The sequence below is a fragment of the Falco biarmicus genome, chromosome 5, assembly GCF_023638135.1.
Source record: "Falco biarmicus isolate bFalBia1 chromosome 5, bFalBia1.pri, whole genome shotgun sequence".
In the NCBI taxonomy this organism is placed as follows: Eukaryota; Metazoa; Chordata; class Aves; order Falconiformes; family Falconidae; genus Falco; species Falco biarmicus.
The window spans coordinates 11,448,009-11,467,886 of record NC_079292.1 but is presented as its reverse complement, the minus strand read 5'-3'; positions in this window follow the sequence as shown (position 1 = coordinate 11,467,886).

Genomic DNA, 19,878 nt, shown 5'->3' with positions numbered 1-19,878 from the left:
AACAATACTTTTACAAGCACTACAGACATTATAATTTTTTACTGTGCTTAGAGAAAATATTTGTTTTCCTAAAAATATTGTATTAGTAAATAAAGACAGGATATTTTTAAAAACCCATAGCAAAATATAAAAGGCAAAACTCTCATTTCATTCTACCAAAGACTACTTTAGAAGGAAAAAATTCCCCATGATTTTCTAATATATGATAAAAGGTATATATATAGGTATTAAAAAAATACACTACCTTTCTAAAGGTTTGGTTGCAGGATGGCATATAGATTACGTCTTCCTTTTTCAGTTTATTTTTTCTATCCATTGTTTCTATCTACTCTTAAAAATCTGCTTCCCCAACTGTACTGCTGAAGTCAGTAGGAGTTGTCATTCATGTCAACGGGAGTATGATCAGGGACAGCTTTACACTTAAACAAGATTTCAAAATTTTAAATGCAGGAGTACTGCAAATAAAGATAGTTAATAAATAGCAATAAAAGAAATTTTGAAATAAGACCACTATGCATCTGCAAATTTACCCAGATGTAGTCTGTTGTTATTTCATTTCCACACAAGATTTCACAAATTACTTCAAGTTAAATAACTTTTCATAACAGCTCTAAATAGATTTAAAATAATTTTTAAGACATTATTTGTGATGCTTTTGAGACAGAGTATTGATAATGATGTTATTTAGTTTTACCACCTCCAGCTGCATATATTTGCCAAAATCAAAAGGAATAATACATTTTATTGTTAAGTTCCTTCGACTTTGATTGTTGAGGTAGAATTTATAGAAATTTATAGAAACACTTACAAGTATTCACTTATATAGATTACAGCAATTTTCTTTTTCTCATGTTTTACCTATTTGTGTCTCAACCTTCACTCTTCTGTTAACTTCCTCCTATTTTTAGATTAGGTCTTCTAATTTTACTGTTAATTTTTCTACTTTTCAGTCTTCTATTAATTTGTAAGAAAGCACCCAAGACTGATTAACTAATGCAATTTAATAGCTAACAGATCTTAATGGAGCATATTGCTGTTACTCCTATACTACCAGTGCAGAGCTGGAGGTTTGCCATCCCCAGTGTCATCATAACAGCATAGTTTATTGAAATTGCAGGGGTTTTTTATATACATATATATGCTGGTGGCATTTGTACTTCTATATAAATATTATAGTCTCAGTTTGCTATGTTTTTGTTTCAATTCTTTATAACAACTATTAACACTTCAACTGACCAGGAGTTCTGATCATCTGATATTCAAGAGAACCATAAAAACCACTAGAACTCACTTGAAAGCAGACAATAAGATAATGCATTCAGTTTGTCTTGGGGATGACTAATGCAGAGGTGCCCAGGGTAGAGTTTATACATGGAATCATAGAATGCCAGGTTGGAAGGGACCTCCAACATCATCTGGTTCAACCTTCCTTGGCAAAAGCACGGTCGAGACAAGATGGCCCAATACCCCGTCCAGCTGAATCTTACATGTCCAATGTTGGGGAGTCCACCACTTCCCTGGGGAGATTATTCCAATGGCTGGTTATTTTCACTGTGAAAAATTTTCCTCCCATGTCAAATTAGAATCTCTGCAGGAGTAACTTTTACTCATTACTCTTCACATTTTCCATGTGACTCCTTGTAAAAAGGAAGTCTCCATCTTCTTTGTAGCCATCCTTTAAATACTGGAACATGGTGATAAGGTCTCACCTAAGCCTTCTTGTCTCAAGGCTGAAAAAATTCAGTTCTTTCAGCCTTTCCTCATATGGCAGGCTTCCCAGTCCTTTGACCATTTTTGTGGCATTTTTTGGACCCTCTCCAGCCTGTCCACATCTTTTTTGCATAGCAGGCACCAAAACTGAACATGGTATTACAGGTGTGGCCTGACAAATCCTGAGTAAAGTGGAGTAATGACTACTAATCTCTGCTGCTGATGCCCTTGTTAATGCAGCCCAGCATCCTGTTGGCTTGCTTGGCTGCAGCAGCACGCTGTTCACTCATACGGAGCTTCTCATACCAGCAGCATGCTGTCCACTCATACCAGGACGCCCAGGTCCCTTTCCACAGAGCTGCTCCCCAGCCAGGTAGATCCCAGCCTGTGCTGCACTCCTGGGTTATGATTTCCCAGGTGCAAGACCTTACACTGGTCCTTGCTGAACTTCATAAGGTTCTCATTAACTTACTCTTCCCTCCAATCCAGGTCTTCCTGCAGGGTGTCTTTGCCTTCTGAAGTGTTCACTTCCCCACTCAGTTTGATATCATCAGCAAACATCATCAGGGTACGCTTGATCCCATCATCCAAATCACTTATGAAGAGACTAAACAGCACTGGGCCCAGTATTGATGGGTGGGAGACACCACTTGTGACAGGTTGCCCATCTGAAAAGGAGCTATTTACCACCAGCCTCTGGGTGCAGCCTGTCAGCCAGTTCCCCACCAACACACAGATCACTTGTCTAGACTCCAGCGCATAAATTTCTCAAGGAGCAGACTGTGACAAACCATATCAAAAGCCTTGTAGAACTTCAGGTAGACAATATCCAGCTCTCACCCCACATCCATTGAGCAGGTTACTTTGTCATAGAAGGCAATCGGGTTTGTCAAGCCAGATTTGCCCTTGGTGAATCCATGCCGGCTTTTCCCTATCACTTGCTTCATTTGACTTGTGGTAGCCCCCAAGAGGATTCATTCCATAACTTTCCCAGGAGCTGAAGTAAGTCAGATGGGCCTATAATTGCCTGGATTCTCCTTTAAGCCCTTCTGTAGATGGGGGTGACATTAGCCTTCTTCCAGTCTTCTGGGACATCCCCAGATCTCCATGACTTCTCAAAGATTATGGAGAGCTGCCTTGCAATGTCAGCCAGCAACCTTGGCACCCACAGGTGCATATCATCAGGGCCTTCAATTTGTAGGAGTCACGTTCCTGTAATAGTTCGCATACATGACTGTGAGTCTGCGTTTGTATCAACCTGTTTTTTTGTTCCCAAGGCCTGGGGCCCAACAGTGCCAGTAAAGGCAGAGGTGAAGAAAGTGTTGAGAACCTCTGCCTTTTCAGTGTTTTTGGTGACTAATTCACCTCTCCTGTTTAACAGTGGGGCAATATTTTCCTTCTGTTTCTGCTTGTCATTTACATACCTGAAGAACCCTTTCTTGTAGTTACTGACATCTCTGGCCATTTTCATTTTGAGCCGAGTTTTTGCTTTTCTAACTGCACCTCTGCATGCCCTGGCAATGCCCTTGTAGTTCTCAACGGGTGCTCATCTGCTTTCCTGTCTCTGGTACACTTCTCTTTTGGTTTTGAGCAGACTCAGAAGCAAGGTTCGTAGTTAAGCCAAGGGGGTCTCTAGCTCTGCCTACTTCCCTTACCTTTAAAGGGGGTGAACTAGTTTTGTGCTTCCAGAAAAGCGCTCTTGAAAACTGTTAGGAGATAGCAGGGGTTAAGCTGAGACTGTGGAATTATATCTGGTAATGCAAGAAAGCAAACAGTAAGAAAAAAGTAAATAATTTTCTCAAAGGAAAATGTAGGTAAATATTAGAAAAACATTTATTTTTTTACCGTCAACTTCCCTGGGTACTATCTCTGGAAAAAAAAAAAAAATCTGATCTGACAATGCTAAGAGAAGAATGAAAAAAATATGCTGCAGGAAGCAATTTGGATACGGTTGCAGCTGCTGCCTTCTTCACTTTTGGTTTTCATAGTGTACTGTCCAGGGTCCTATGTGACTCTCACCTTTAACCATAAACTTAATCCTACAGTTAGTGTTCAGTATAGTTTTCACTGTGAGATAGATGCTCACTTGATGCTTGCCACCACAATTTCCTTTACCAGATTTCCAAAGAGGCTGAAAAAGGTTGTGGAGGAAATACTCTGACAGATCTCATTACACACTGTTGCTTGCCAGCATACCTCTGACAGTCTTTAGTAACAACTCCTGAGTCCTACTAGTCTGAGAAAAGATAATTAAACTAATTTAGCACCAACTCCTGCTTCTACTAGAGATAGTACAGAAGCTTTTTATAGCGAAGTAACAGCTGACAGTAAGACTGAGAAGCCCTTGATGCAAGAAGCCCACAATATGTATGCAATTACATGAATTGCTTTGACACTTACTATATATTACAGTGGTAAGAAATACTATTACTCATCTAAATATGGTGTTGGAAACAATATGGCTGAAAGATAAGAAACAAAAGAAGCTGTTCTGCTTGGTGTGATCTACTACTTTCTTGTGTATATGTATGCACACCATTGAGGTTCAGGCTACTGTTCTGATACCTTCTTGACATAACATCATCAACTCAAACGGGTTTTGCAATTGCACTTAGTCCATTCAGCTGTATTCAGCTTATTTTAGGCTTAACACAGTCCAAAAATGCATGTATACAAAGAAAACCCTGTTTTGAAAAGTTTTGTAAGTGACCCAAAGGCCATGATGCTGTTACTTTGTTGGTGCTATTTCCTAGCAACGCAAGTTTGAACCTGACTTTTGCAGAATGTGAGGGAAGTATGGAAATGTGTTACTATTCTCATCCCTAGGGAAGAGCAGGTTTATTTTAGGAAAATAAATTGTAGGGAAAACAATAATCTGAGATATATATATATATACACACACAAAAAAAAAATCTCAGATGAAGCAAAATGCTGGGAAACTTGAAGGAGGGATTGCATCTATGATTATGGGATAAATAGAAGAGTTAATAGAGTAGCAGGGGAGCTCATGTGGCTCCTGAGAGCCACAGTCATAGGAAAAATTATTTGAGGAAGAGATAAGAAGAAGGATGTGAGGATCTTTAACACCAGTTTTGAGGAACAGTGGAGAGCGAGCTCTTAGATTTTCTTCCTCTTTTCTGTGTATACTGGGATCAGGCACCTCTTTTCCTGGTAATTTGTGTACTGCTCTCTCTGTGGAATTCCTTCTACTTTAGGGATTCTTGCCCCTTGGAAGAGGCCTGTAGCTCCTGATTGGACAGATGGCATGTCCTTTGTGCTTCAGAGAGATGTAAAAATCCCCTTCCTTCCATCCTCTCTGTACATTCATAATAAGCCTTACAGTCTAGGCTAAACTTTTGCTGAAGATCACTATTATTACATGGTAGATGCAGCAGATTAATCTCGGGCAATATTATAGTGGAGCTCCAAGAATAATTAAGGTCATTGCTGACAAGCCCTTGCTATTTAAAGATGAATCTTTTAAATGATCTGAATGCATGCGTGCTTACTCAGATTGTCTTGGACTTTAAGTCTGCCTTGTGGTTCATAAAGCAAAGCTGGTAATACAACTTGGGGATCATTTGAGTGAGACATTTGAGGGATACAATCCCCAGGTCCCTTACATAATTAATTTTGTGAATTCTGCTATATTTACTGTACACCCATAGGGCTAAAGCCATGAGTTTCTTCATAGCTCCAGTTGCGCTTAGTCACTTGATTTTATTCTGGCAGATGAATAGAAATTGCTGCTCCTTTGGAGAATTAACACTCGCATTCAGTCTTTAATGGTGATTTGGGTTCAGATGTTTGGGATTTTTAAAGAATCTTAGAGGTTTTTTTAGGCTTTTTAGACTTTAAGGTAAAGTAGAGTTTAAGATACCTCATGCTGTCTGCTCACAAACACAGAATGCAATGTTCAGAAAATCTATCAAATATGAAGTTGTAACCACTTATTTTTTATTGAACTGAGAAGGACAAGATAATAAGTATTTCATACTTACATAGCTAAAACCCAGCGGCTACAGGGCTAAATGTTCATCTAGAAAGATCAGCAGAAAGCATCTAGAATTCTGCATTAAAAATGCTTTTGTTTTGTCATTGACAAGATAATAATATTAAGACTTTAGATGCTCTATTCTACTAAGGTTATAATTTTACAGATAATTACGCTACAAAACTGGTTCTGGGATAGCATATGTTTGTGGATAAGAGATAGCTTAGTTTTTCACAGATTTTGAACCAAATGTTTTGCTTTTCTCATTTCAAATAACATTAACTTTTTGAAGAAATATCTTTTTCTCTCTTTTTCAGTTTTTGACCTTTTATGACCCGTTTTTGTGACTGCTCTTTCGTTGGGATTTGGGTTCATTTCATTTGATTTTATTGGAATTACTGGGTTTTAATTTACTTTGCAGTTAGTAATCCTTAACTTCTTCAGAAACTGTAGTATATTTTCTATTTCAGTTCAGCATATGAAGCTTTAGTAGTTCTGTTATACTTTATTAATTAACTCAGGATTTGTTTGTAAAAGATCTCTCAGTTCCACAGTGGCTTTATGGGGGAAAAAAATTTTAAAAAAGTTTTATTTCATTTTGTCTTGCAGGTTTGACCAGCTGTCATATTCTGCATTTCAGATCTCATCTTTTCTGTAGACTCCATTTTCCATTTGCTTATTGTTAGGAAGTTCATTCTTCAGAAACAGTTCTGCTATTATAATATGCATAGACCACAAGTTTATAATTTTTTTAACTGAAGTTTGTTTTAAGTACAGAAATGAAAAAGCTTGATTCTGTAAATACTGATCTTCCTCAGTTCCTATGTTCTTCAGACTTCCTTCAGAGGAATAAGGACATTCAGCCATTTGCAGTCCCAGGTATCCAGGACAGAAAATTATTTAAGGTCAGGGTTCTTCCTGAAAAACTGTAAACTAGCTTTAATCAAATTTTGAACAATTTATGCAGTGCTAGAAATCTATTCATTAATCTTTTCCAATTCTTACCTTGAATTCAGCACATTGATATGCTCAGTATATTTTGACATCTGAAAATGTCATTATTATTTAGTTGTGTGAAATAGCAAAATGACAAGTGATTCAGTCTTTCATTTGTGACACAATTCATTAAGAGTTTTTTCTATTTTTAAATATTTTCAGTGTTTACATATGTTTTGTATCAGTGTAGAATAATATTTTTTCCTTTAATTAGAGACTTTCATCCCATAAAGGTTATAATTGCAAGAAAAAGAAGAAAAGCATGGAACCCTATATGATGACAAGACATTTAATAATAGAATAAACAGGTTGGAAGAAATCTTGACAGGTAATGTAATCTGTCACCAACCGAAAGACTAATCGTACCCTCTATTTTATTAACATAACCAGTTCCTAAAACCTGCCAGTGATAGATGCTTCACTGCTCACCCAAATAATCTGTTCCTGTGCTCAACCCTTCTCAGTTTTAAAATGCTTCTACTCAATGCATCCCCTACCTCCTCCTTGCGTCGGTTAAAGCTTGTTACTCTTCACTATATCCACAGAGAATAAGAAGGATGTTTTTTCCTTTTCTTCCTGCCACCTTTTTTTTGTTGTTTTGGAAGATGGTTTCTATGTGTTCCCTCAACCTTGTTTTTTCTAGACTAAAAAGCCTCAAATCCTCTTTCACAGGTTATGTTTTATGGAGTTCTGATCATTCACAGTGCAATACCATTGACGGTGATATGTGCCACTTTGACACATATTGACAATGCAGCAATAATCAACTTCCAAAAGATGATCCTGCCTCACTGCTCACTGGCTAGCTTTCACAGATAAAAGCTCCTAAATATAACAGTGATAAAAATAACAGTACTGCCTCATGCTTTTGTGCTCTATCAGGATAATGTATTTATTCATATCATAATGTTATCTAAAAAAGACAGAAGATGTAGAGATAAAGATAATGCGATCAATATGAACATAATTCTTATCACTTGCTTTGCCTCCTGAAAGCAAAAAAAAAAAAAAAAAAAAAAAAGCAGAAGTTGATTTCTTTACATTTTTTATCAAATCATTTCAGAAGATACTCCCTAATTTTTTTTTCATATTTTACATTTATAAAAATAAAACAGCTGGAACAGATTAAGTTTAATGGGGTGACAGAAAACTAAAGCCACAGAATAAATATCCCCATCAAGGGTGCAGTACACCTTCATAAAAGGTTGTCCTTGGAAAACCAAGTTTATTTTGACAGTTCAAGATTAAGTCTTCTGTTTTAAAATAATTCAGTAAGTATTGTCCCCAAGTGGGGACACATAAAGCATAAATCTCTGAATAGAGACACAGTCACCATAGACAATAATTTTCTCAGTGGTCCCTCACCCACAATTATGAGCAAAAATAGACTTCCTGTTTAACAGATCCTGATTTCAAAAACCCTTGTTACAATTTTATTGGTTGCCATTAAAACAGGAAGAAAGTACAATTTAGAGTTCAATGTAATAAAACTCTTTAGGAAAAGCATACCAAAGTTTTAAGCCACTGGTATAAGGAGTTGTGTTTTCAGATTTTTCATTCGAAAGGATCAATCTATTCAACTGCTTATCTATGAGTCTACCTATGAAAAATTCTGCTGCACTGGTGAGAAGGCTGCTTGTCTGAAAAAGAAAAAAAAAATAATAATTTGTGTGAGAGACAGGAGTTGCAGGTCATGAGAAATGTGTTTCCTCGTAGCCATGACAACCTGAAGGAAGTTTACTTAGACTTTTAAATTTTATTGCTCTATCTCAAAATTAATCTGATCCACTGGAGCAGAAACACTTTGCTTGGAGACACAAGCTATTCTGGGACATTCAGAGCTGCATCTCTGAGCAGCAGCAGTGATGACTTATGCCTGTAACAACAGGTTCAGAAGCTTTACACTAAGGGCTGCTTCAGGATTTCTGCCCATCCTAATCAAAATTGATGCACATAACTCGTCCACTAGTATCTCCATCTGTTAGTGTGGCATACTGCCCACACAAAAGGTATTATGCCAATTTCAATGTTCCAGCCTAAGATGGATTTAGAAGGCAACAAACAGAGAAAACAACGCATTAAGAATGACAAAGAGCAGTCTATCCTTAGGGAAACCTGCAGCACGGGCTTGCAAAGTGTGTCTGATGCCTTAGCAATTTATTTTAAAATGCGTGTCTCCTGCCCTAAACTGGAGAGAATACCAAAAGAGCTTCAGAAAGTGTTGGCAGCTTGCTGTGCTACCATATAGCCAGTAGATCAAGAGAAGTTATTTCCCCCTTCAACTCAGTGCTCATGAGACTACATCTATAGTACACATTTAGTATCCATATTGGGCTTCCCAGGTGATCAACCAGCCCGCAAAGCTGATCAGAGGCAAGAACACTTGCCCTGTGAGGAGAAACTTAGGGAAGTGGGCTTGTTCAGGCTAGAGAAGAGGTGGCTTGAGCGAGACCTAACAGCAGCCTTCCAATACTGCTTGAGATTATGAGGAAGACAAGGCCTGGCACTACCTGGGAATATGAGCAGCAGGGAGCATAAATAAGAACAGAGAAGGTTCTGACTGGGTCTGGGGAGAAACACTGTGCCCATGAGGATGGTCAAACAGTGGAACAGGTTGCCCCAGAAAGCTGTGCAGCCTCCATCCTTTGAGGTTATGAAAACTAGGCTAGACAGAGCGCTGAACAGCCTGGTCTGACCTCAGAGCAGACCTTGTTTTGTGAAGGGTGCTGCCCTAGAAGCCTTCCGAGATCCCTTCCAATCTGGACTATCCTGGAATCCTATGTGTAGTCAATAAAGAAGGTGATGTCTTTCAGAAGATTCTTTAGAGCATCACATTCTATACTTTTGTGTCTCTTCTGTCACAACCTACAAGTTCCATGTAAATAGAAGAAAAATGTTTTTTCACAGAACTTCCTGCAAACATGATGAATAAGGAATTCAGGGTCCAGCTTCATTTGTGTTAATGTAAAGGGGGAGGGCCTGGCTGGCTGAGATTTGTGTTCTGTGAAAGAGCAAAGACAGCTCCTGACAAATCAGATTTCTGTCTGATTCCTATACATAAGCAGTGATTGCTACTGAGACTGAAGAAACGCACTGACGTTGGGTGGTGTAAAAATACCCATGAAGAGGACACAGCTGTAGCTGAAGCATACACAGGATTGATTTGCTACTGTTAGTCTATGGTACAGATAAATCTCTATTAGATTCTCATTATATAATAGCTAAAAATTTAGCAAGAAATCATACCTCTATTCAGTGATTCACTATCACTCTAGAGATGTATTATTGTAAACATACGCAAATATCATACACACAATAAAAGAGAGGTAATTATCTAAATTGCATCTTGTTTTAAAAAAACTAATTTCTGTGCTGTTTGCACATTTTTCTTTAAATTGGATATGAGAAATTAGATAGAAATTTCAATTGCAAAGAATAAATTGATTTTATTGTATTTTTTAAAATCAGTATTATTGGGAAGTAAAATTGAGGTCATTAGAAGACAGCCAACAGAGTAATACAATGATCTTATAAAGAAAAATATATCAACAAAGTAGTTCTCAAATAATTTGAAATCTCTGAACTACTTGATAAGAAAATTTTTCCAGTAATCCAGTTCTGGCTATGAAGATGTTTAACCATACAGAGCATTAAGTGCTTCAGAGTTCAAAGTCAACTGGTAGGGTTCAGGATGCAAGTCAATCTTGTATATTCCAGCAAAAAAAAATAATATAGATAACCTGTGACATAGACACAGTATAACATCTATGAGGTAACTGTACTGTCTTGCTTTTGTTTTATTTTAGTGACTTAAATAAATTTGCCTTCAATAGCATCCACACAAGATTATTTATACACTATTCTTTATTTTTAGAAAGAATTTCAGTATTGTAGACTGACATATTATTCCAATCCCAATAACAGAGCTGAAGCTTAAAAGATTAATTTCAAATACATATTAAGTTCCTCCAGACTAAGGTTTCAGCTGAAAGCCAGTGACCTTAAGATACACATCTTTATTCTTGCAAAAACTTCTAGCCTTGACTACAAAAACCCAATTTATCAGAACAGTAAAAGTTTTGAACTGCAGCTTCATTAACTATTGCAAGACTGGACCATATTGTACCCTAAAGGATCTCATGAAATCTCCAATATCTTTCTTTCTTCTGCTTGTTATCTTTCTGATTAGTATTTGGATCACCACAAAATAAATGATTTCATGATCTATATGAGTTCATGGAACTAAGTGACATATTTTACAGCTAAATATATAAAAAAAGTTATACTTAATCATCTTTCTGTTTTGCTAAAGATCAGTTTAATCATTCATGGAATGCAGTAGAGTAGGACATCAATTTTATTCAAATAAATGCAAAATCACCTGTTTAATTTTTTAAAAAATCATCAGAACTGTATGATGCAATAAACACCACCAGGACTAAAAATCTCCAACTCTTTCTGCAGCCATTATTTAGATTGTTATCTTCCATTAGAAACCCCGCTGTTTACTTATATACATTATAGCTAAGTTTCCAAACACGAAGAAATAAACCTTAGCCTGTGAAAACTTTCAGGAATCCTTTCTATATGTAGTCATTCAGTTAGTTTTAAAATACATTTGAAAGAACAAATAATGACTAGGAAGTTCCTTTCCCTTTCTTCTGAGAATCTGAGCCTGACTCTTTAGACAGTTTTCCAGGGTGTTGAAACCAGATATCTGAAAGTAACAGAAGACACGCAGCAACTACCATCAGCATAACCACAATGTCTATGTATTTTAACTAGTGAAGAGGGAAGCAAGTATGTCATGCTGTCATTACCTGAGTATGAGTGAACCAAGATCTGAATCAGAAACATAGAAACATAGAATCATTTAGGTTGGAAAAGACCTTTGACATCCTCAAGTCTAAACATTAAAGTCCTTCACTAAGTCATGTCTCTAAGCACCACATCTACCTATTTTTAAAACACCTCCAGGTAGCATGTCTTTCACATGCAAAGTTTTTTACCGCAGTCTTTCATAAGCACAGCTGAAATACAGCAATTAGTTTTATAGCCCTTCCTGTCTCAAAAAAGCTTATGAAAAAGCAAGCTACTGTGTATGATAGTCTACAAATATTCAAAGGACAGAGCTACCAAGGAAGGGAAGTAATTACCTGGAATAATAAAAGGATGGATGATTGTAAATTATGGAATGAAATTAAGGAAGATTAAGTCTCATTTTGAAGAAATATTGGTTTGCTTCTCCTTTAAAAAAGCAATAGAGAGTTCAACAGCTATACTGGGAACGTAACAGCAATAAATGTGCAATCTGAGACTACCAAAAGTCCTAGTAGGCTCAAACTGTCGCTTCCTTTGTATTTTTTGTAATATTCTAGTTTCACATATAACAGTACAACTTTAAATAAGGTCTTTATCACTGGCAATTACCTTTTAAATTGATGGTTTGTAAAAGATCATCTCTATAGTGTGACCAAATCTATTTCTTCTCTTCCCTAAAAAGGGTGAAACTACAGTTTGGAATCCGAAACTTAGATCTCGATTTTACATGTTTAGTTGTATTGACATCTGAATTGCTGCAGACATTTAATTGCCTGCTACACATTAATGACTAAAATAAACAAGCAATGTTAAAATTATTGTGTAAACTTAACTTAATAAAAATTATTGTCAGTTTGAATTGTCCTGGATTATAACTTGCTTGAGAGCTTGTTGACACTGTAAATGTCTTATTCCAAAATATTCACTTTCTTAATCACTGAGGGGTTTAATGTGGAATGAAAGTCTAGGCATCTTGGGGATCATAGTCATCAAGTGAAACATCAAATGGACAGAGAGAAAACAGGATCAGAGTATCACAGCTTTGTGTGCTACATGCATGGCACAAATACTGGGAGCACTGGTACAATGTTGATTAAACTCGTGGAACAATGATTTCTATAGCTCCTCTTTTCATCATCTGTCATCCTGGGTCTGAAGAATGGGGCTAGAGGCTTAATTAAACTGCAGTACAACACCAGAAAATCCTTGGAGGTCTTCTATGAATCTTGAAATAGAATTTCAGAGATTCTAAATGAAATAATATCCATAAGAAAAATGAGATGTAAGGATGGGCTTGAGCAGGGGGGCTGGAGAAGGTGACAGCCAGACACTCCTTCCGACCTTAACCATCCTGTGATTTTGTGAGTCCCATTAATGAAGATGTATGTTTGCATATACATTAACTATTCCAAAAACTTTTTTGCCCTTTATTTTTTTGTTAGCAACTGTGATGCCTGGTCTCATATTTCAACCATTAAATACTGATGTTATTCTCTTAACAGTATCCCTGGAAATGTCTGTGAAGCCTTCTACTGGCTGAGTAGGAGCCCTGCAGAAAATTATTTCAAACTTATTGTGAATGTACTTTGAATAGTCATAAAATGTCTGTTACAACTAAGGCAAGCTGCACGTTAAATACATACTAAATTCTAGACCAGTAGATAAGAGGAAGTTATTATTCCCTTCTGACTCATGCTGGTGAGGGGAATAATGTTCCTGTTGTCCCCAGTTCAAGAGGGATATAGAGAAAACGATGCAGGTCTAGCAGGCGGCTATCCAGATACAGAGCACATCTGTAATAAGAAACTGTGAGAGTTAAGCTTGTTCATGCAGGTAAAGAGAAGGATAAAAAGTAACCTAATGATTCTCTACAGTTGCTTGAAAGGGTGTTACAAAGATAAGGGAACTAAACCTTAGTAGTCAGACAAAATAACAAGTTGAATAACTGCAAAACTAGGCATGGGACTTTCAGTTTAACATTAGGGGGGGAAAATGTCAATGGCACAAAGGACTGTCAGTGTTCAGCACTGGAGAAAGACGTTCAGAGAGGCTGTGGGAATTCCAGCCCTGCAGATATTCATGACTTGGGTAGACAAAACCATGACTAACCTGATCTAATTCTGACAAAGATCCTGCTTTCAGCAGGACTGTCAACCAAATGATTCCTGGAAGGCCTTCCAACCAATATGTCAATTGTTGTATGCCCTTCTTGTCATAGTCCTCCAAGCTATTGATATTCAATCACCTTTTTGCCATGTTCAGTTTTTATCACAGTAAGCAATGTTGCTCACCTTTCTGTAATGCATTCCATAGTTAATTTTCTCTGCCTGAGACAAACTGAATTTAATTTGCATTTGCCTCCTTATTTCCAGAGAACTTTTCCTCTGACATGCCTTGTAACACCTCCAAAATCCTTCCACTGTATTTTCATAGTTCATTTTACTTTTGGTTGTTCAGTATTCATTCAGAAACAAGGACTTTAATTCAGCTGTCATAACTTCAAAGATCTACACTTTGCACACATACAGAAGTTGAGAACTAGGCATATATAAAATAACTGTATTGCATCTATTTTAGATATCTATGACTCTACAAAATGAAGCACTCCTAGAAATATCAGTTTATCTCCAATGACTGAACAAAAAGGTCTAGACAGCTAGTGCAGATGTAAACATCGAAATCTGATCACATGAAGCCAGTGCAGGAGTGGCAAGTAGTTTCTGAGCTCTCCTTGAGCTCAAACAATAGAATGAACGTCTGTGTAAATAGCTAATATTGACCAAACAGTTCATATTATATCCTCCTAAAGCTAAAATTCCCTACCTCAACAAAGCAGACATTATATTGTGTTAACCTGCTATTAAATGACTGTTTTTAATGGCTGGGACATCGTGCTATGAGCAATAGTGACATAAGCCAATATCAAACTATATTCATCAAAACTTAAGATGGAGAAATTAACTACTTTTTGATCAGGTCATGTTCCTTAAAAGAAACATTTCATAGGCAGCAGTTAAAATTGAGGTGTAAAGTATGTTAGCGCAGCTGATCATATCAAGAAAGAAGGTACATACCATGAAATGTAGGATCATGAAGGAGGGGTTGCTAGCATATTTTTCCTTCTTATAGGTGTCTTGGAATGTGCACATTATGAGTAATCCATTAATCAGTAGCATTAACTCCATGCATGTGGAATTCCTCCTCCTAATTAAAAAAAGTAAGGAAGAAGTTTGTTTCCAAGGTTACCTGAAAGTGTAGAGGAATGAAGCTGGGTTAGTTATCATTGATAACATACAGCTGTGGGCTGGCTTCAGGGTCAGCGGGTTGGCTGATGTAGATAAGGTGCAGCTGTGGCTGGGTAAGTTAAGTGGTTGAGAGCCAATGAAGGGAGAGCAGCTGAGGAAAAAGCAAAAGGAAAGAGAACACGTGCTCTGGATGAGGTGTATGCTGGTATGAGGTGGTGAAAGACCTTGTTGCAGTCTGATACTTTGGGGAGTGCTGTGACATGAAAGAACACTTTGTATGGGAATACACTTTGAAGACAGCTAAGAGCTGGTTGCTCAGAACTGAATCCAGGTAGTGTTTGAGTATCTTTGCAGACAGAGTGTCTGTGCCAGTGTTCTGTCACCTTACCAGTAAAAAGGTGTTTTCTGGTGTTCAGAGGGAATCACCTGTATTTCAGTTTGTGCCTTCTGGATCTTGTCCTGTCACTGAAAAAACTTGGCTCCAACTTCTTTGCACCCTCTCTTCAGATATTTGTACATACAGATGACCCAGATACCATACACACAGCCTGCCAGGACTTCCCCAGGCTCAACAGTCCCAGCTCTTTCAGCCTGTCCTCCGAGTTGAGATGCTCCAGTCCCTTAACTATCTTAGTGGCCTTTTGCTGGACTCTCTCCAGTAGCTGTAAGTCTCTCCTGTACTGAGGAGCCTAGAACTGGACACTGCACTCTAGGTGTGGCCTCATCAGTGTTTGTTAGAGGGGAACAATCACCTCCCTCAACCTGCTGGCAATACTTCAATGCAGACCAAGGTACCATTAGCCACCTTTGCAGAAAGGGCACATTGCTCGTTCATATTCAACTTGTCCTTGTTGACCAGGATGCCCTGGTCCTTTTCTACAAAGCTGCTTTCCCAAACAGTCAGCTCCCACATACTGACGTATGGAGTTATTCCTCCCCAGGTGCAGGACTTTATACTTCCTTTTGTTGAACTTCAGGAGGCACCTGTCAGCCTATTTCTGCAGCCTGTCAGGGTCCCTCTGGATGGTAGCATAACCATCTGCTGTATCAGCCACTCCTCCCAGTTTTGAGTAATCAGCAAACTTGCTGAGGGTGCACACTGCCCCATCATCCAGATCATTAATGAAGGTGTTAAACAGGATCGGGCCCGGCGTTGACCCCTGGGGTACACCGCCTGTTACTGGCCTCCAGCTAGACTTTGGATGAGTGCCCAGGCCCAGAGGGTGGTGATCAGTGGCAGTTTTCAATCCACTTCACTGTCTATGCATCCAACCAATACTTCATCGGCTCCTCTGTGAATACCTTACAGAAGACAGTGTCAAAAGCCTTACTGAAATCTTGAGAGACCCTACCCACTGCTCTCCTCTCATCCACCAAACCAGTCATTTAATCATAAAAGTTATCAAGTAGGTCAAGCATGACTTCCCCTTGGTGAACCCATGCTGATTGCTCCTGATGATTTTCTTGTCCATCAAATGCTTGGAAATGATGTCTAGGATTAGCTGCTCTGTTACCTTCCCAGGGATCAAGGTGAAGGCTGACCAGCCTGTAGTTCCCTGCATCCTCCCTGATGCCTTCTTGAAAGTAGACATGGCATTTCCTTTCCTCCAGTCCTTAGGCACTTCTCCCAGTTGCTATGATCAATCAAAGATTACTAAAGCAGCCTTGCAATGACATCAGCCAGCTCTCTCATCACTTTTGGGTGTACTTCCTCAGGGCCTATGGATTTATATATGCCCAATTTGCCTAAATAGTCCCTAATCCTCTTCCCCCAAGGCTATATCTTCCTGGTTCCAGCCCTTCCTCTCAGTCTCTGTGGCCTGCGATTCCTGATGGCTGCTCTTGCTAGCAAAGACTGAGGCACAGAGAGCATTATCTCAGCCTTTTCCACATCTGGTGTTACCACCCCTGCCCCTCTCAGCAGTGGGCCCACATTTTCTCTCAACTCCTTCCTTTTATCACCTAGGTACTTAGAGAGGCCCATTGCAAGATTCAGCTCCAGCTGGGCTTTGTCTTTCCTAACCACACTTCTACATGTTCATTGTCTCTGTATTCCTCCCAGGTTACTTGTTCCTGCTTCCAGCTTGTGTATACTTCGTTTTTATGCTTTAGTTTGGCCAGGAGCTCAATGTTCATCCATGTAGGCCTCCTGGCATTTTTGCCTGGCCCTGTTTGTTGTTCACTCTTGAACTTGGAGGAGTTGATCCTTGAATATTAAATAGCTCACTTGGGTCTTTCTTTCCTCTAAGCCCTTATCCCATAGTTTACTCCAGAGATTACTAAAACTGACTCTCAACCATTAATACTAAATTTATCTTTTTTTTTTTTTTTTTTTAAAAAAATGTACATAGGCATTCTCCAAGGGTGTAGACATTGTATATATTTTCTCAATTAAAAACAGAAGACAGACTGGAAGGCCGACAAAACTGCAAATGAATCATGTATGTGTCAGTTAAATAACAAAAAAACCCACATACATCAAAAATGCTGCCCAAACTCAGAGAAAATGCGACCTGCAAGAAACCACAGACACTGCGGAAGATACTTTAGAAAGAATAACTATGAAATTAACCAAGGGCAACCAAGACAGAATAATTCCAAATCCTATTATTGTTTTAAAGGCTGGTCTCAGTATTAGGTGTGATTTTCATTGAAAGCATGTGGACAACTTTTCTCAAATGTTACAGATAACTACATTAAAATTTCCTGAAAGTTAATTAGAAAAGTAACAACTAAAGAGTCTAAGAAGTGTTTCATACTCCTTCTCTGCCAACCAGGTGCATCTAATTACTATATATATATTTGTAAAGTAAAATAAAATAAGGCTTGGAACAAAGTCTGCATATATCTGCGAGTGAACACAGGATTGCTTTTCACTATTGTTCTTAATAAAGCTTTACAGCTAAATAAGTATGCAACCTTACTTCTAAAATTCCTTTTTGTCACACTTTGTACATCAGATAGCAATGTTTGACCATGGACTGTAGCTCAATGGACACAAATACAAGTGTCTTTCGTAAAACACAGTAAATGCTTGTCCCTGTCTCACCTAATATAATGGGTTCTAGAAATAACATAAATTCTTTAGAAGGAATAAATAACTGTTTTACTAAAGAAATCCACTGAACTCAGCCATTAGCCTATATTTAGTAATTTAAAATTATAGAATGACATCAAGAATGCAAAGGTTGTTACCTGATGACATTTTGTTCTGTTTCATAGAAAGCTGAAGACAAGACAGTTACACACCGAGGTCAGTCAGGAGGAATTTGCACATATGTAAAAAGGAAAAGAAACCTAATAAAAAATCTACCTTGATTTGGAATCTTAAGAGATACAGTCATTTTGTAAAAGTGACAGTGTCTGTATCCACAGGCAGAAAAAAATGGTCACAAGGGGTCACAAAAAATCAGGTCTACATATCAATCTGCTAGAGTATGCATGGGCTGCAGGAAAGACACAGCCAGGAATGGCAGTCAGAGGGGCTGGAGACACTGGTGGAAGAAATTTTCCCCTAGAGAACTCTCTGCTTGTGAGCACCTGGGTGTTTTTTGCAAGGCTCAGCCCAGCACTTGGATGAAGATGAGAGTTAGAGTTGGGAGAAGACAGAAGAGTTCTTGTTTTCAGCCCTTATTTTCTTCAGAAGCAGGTTTCTAACCCACTGCAGCTTTTGCTCTGGGCTTCCTTATTCTTTCAGCCCTAACCCTGACACTAATCATAGTTTAAACATGACACCCCAAACTGGTCCTAGAGGAAAAAGTGATCTGAAGAGAACTCTTTTGGTAGCCTTAAATTTCCCTGAACAGCCATTTATAGTCCCTTTCCAAGTACACCTGTGAGCTCAGAAAACCCAGAAACTGAAGGCTTTGCAGAGACTTTGCCTCAAGGCAGAATCATATGCCTGAAGGAATTTGCTTTTGGCAAAAACTTTCTCAGACACCCTAAAATGAAGCCGTTGGTTTTCTCTTTCTTTCAAACATAACTTTAACCCTATCTATAACCCTAATCTGGTCCATACACACAACATCCCTGGTCTTTGCTTAGATGAAGAATTGCTGGGAGCAAAATTCTTCTGGCAGTCCTCAGTTTGATTTTTTAGCCTCTTTCTAACAGAGGTCCAGATGGATCTCTGGATTTCTTTCTGACAAACCAAACCTGAGTTCACTGTGATCCTAACCATAACTCTAACCCTAGGCTGAGTCACAGACCAAGGGAACCTAGACCTTTCAAATAGTAAATGTCCTTCAGGGGAGAAAGTTTTGGCCGTCACATTTTACCTCTGGTGGAAGTCTTCCAGTTCTACTGCAATGGGAGCCCAGGGCTTGCTCTTCCTCTAAATTGTAATTTTACCTTCAACACTAGGCTCAGCCTCACAGAAGACATTCCTGAATTCTCACAGGTAAAGAATTATTTAAGGAGAATATTTTTGTAGCTAGAAGTTTCTTTTGGTAGCTGTTTCCAGCCCAAATCCAACTGCAGTTCTTGGCTTTCTTTTTTCCACAACCCAAACCCTAGCCGTAATTCTTACCCTTGCCTTAACTAAAATGTTAGCCTATGGCTGATCTGTAGGAAATATTCCTTAGGAAAAAAAGTCATTCATTATTCCTCACCTTATTTTGGTAGCCTCCTTTTAGTCCTACTCTCACTGGAGCTCTGGGCTTCCTTCTACACACCCCAGATTTTCCCCAGACTCTAGATTCTTTGTGGTAGGACTCCCCTGGCAGCAGTGCATTTGCTTTGACATTGCATTTTCAGACCCATTCCAAGCTGAACTCCAAGTTTTCTATTTCTCCTAATCCTAACCAAATCCCTGATATAACACTACATGCAATTCTGGGAACTGTGAATCCATGAAGTTCCTATTGTAAAGGTTGCTTTGGCAGCTCTAGCTTTCTTTCAGCATCCCCACTACAGATGGATTTACCTTACTCAGAGAGCCAGCAAAATTTTGAGATTAAGGTTAGGGCTGACAAAAGAGAAAGGACAGAACTCCAGCAGGAATAGGTAAGGTAGGAAAGAGGCTCCTGAATAACAAATGGCAAAATGCTAGACTCTGGGTGAAGTTAGGATAAGGTTGCCAGAAACAGAAAGCTATGCTATATTTGGGTGTAG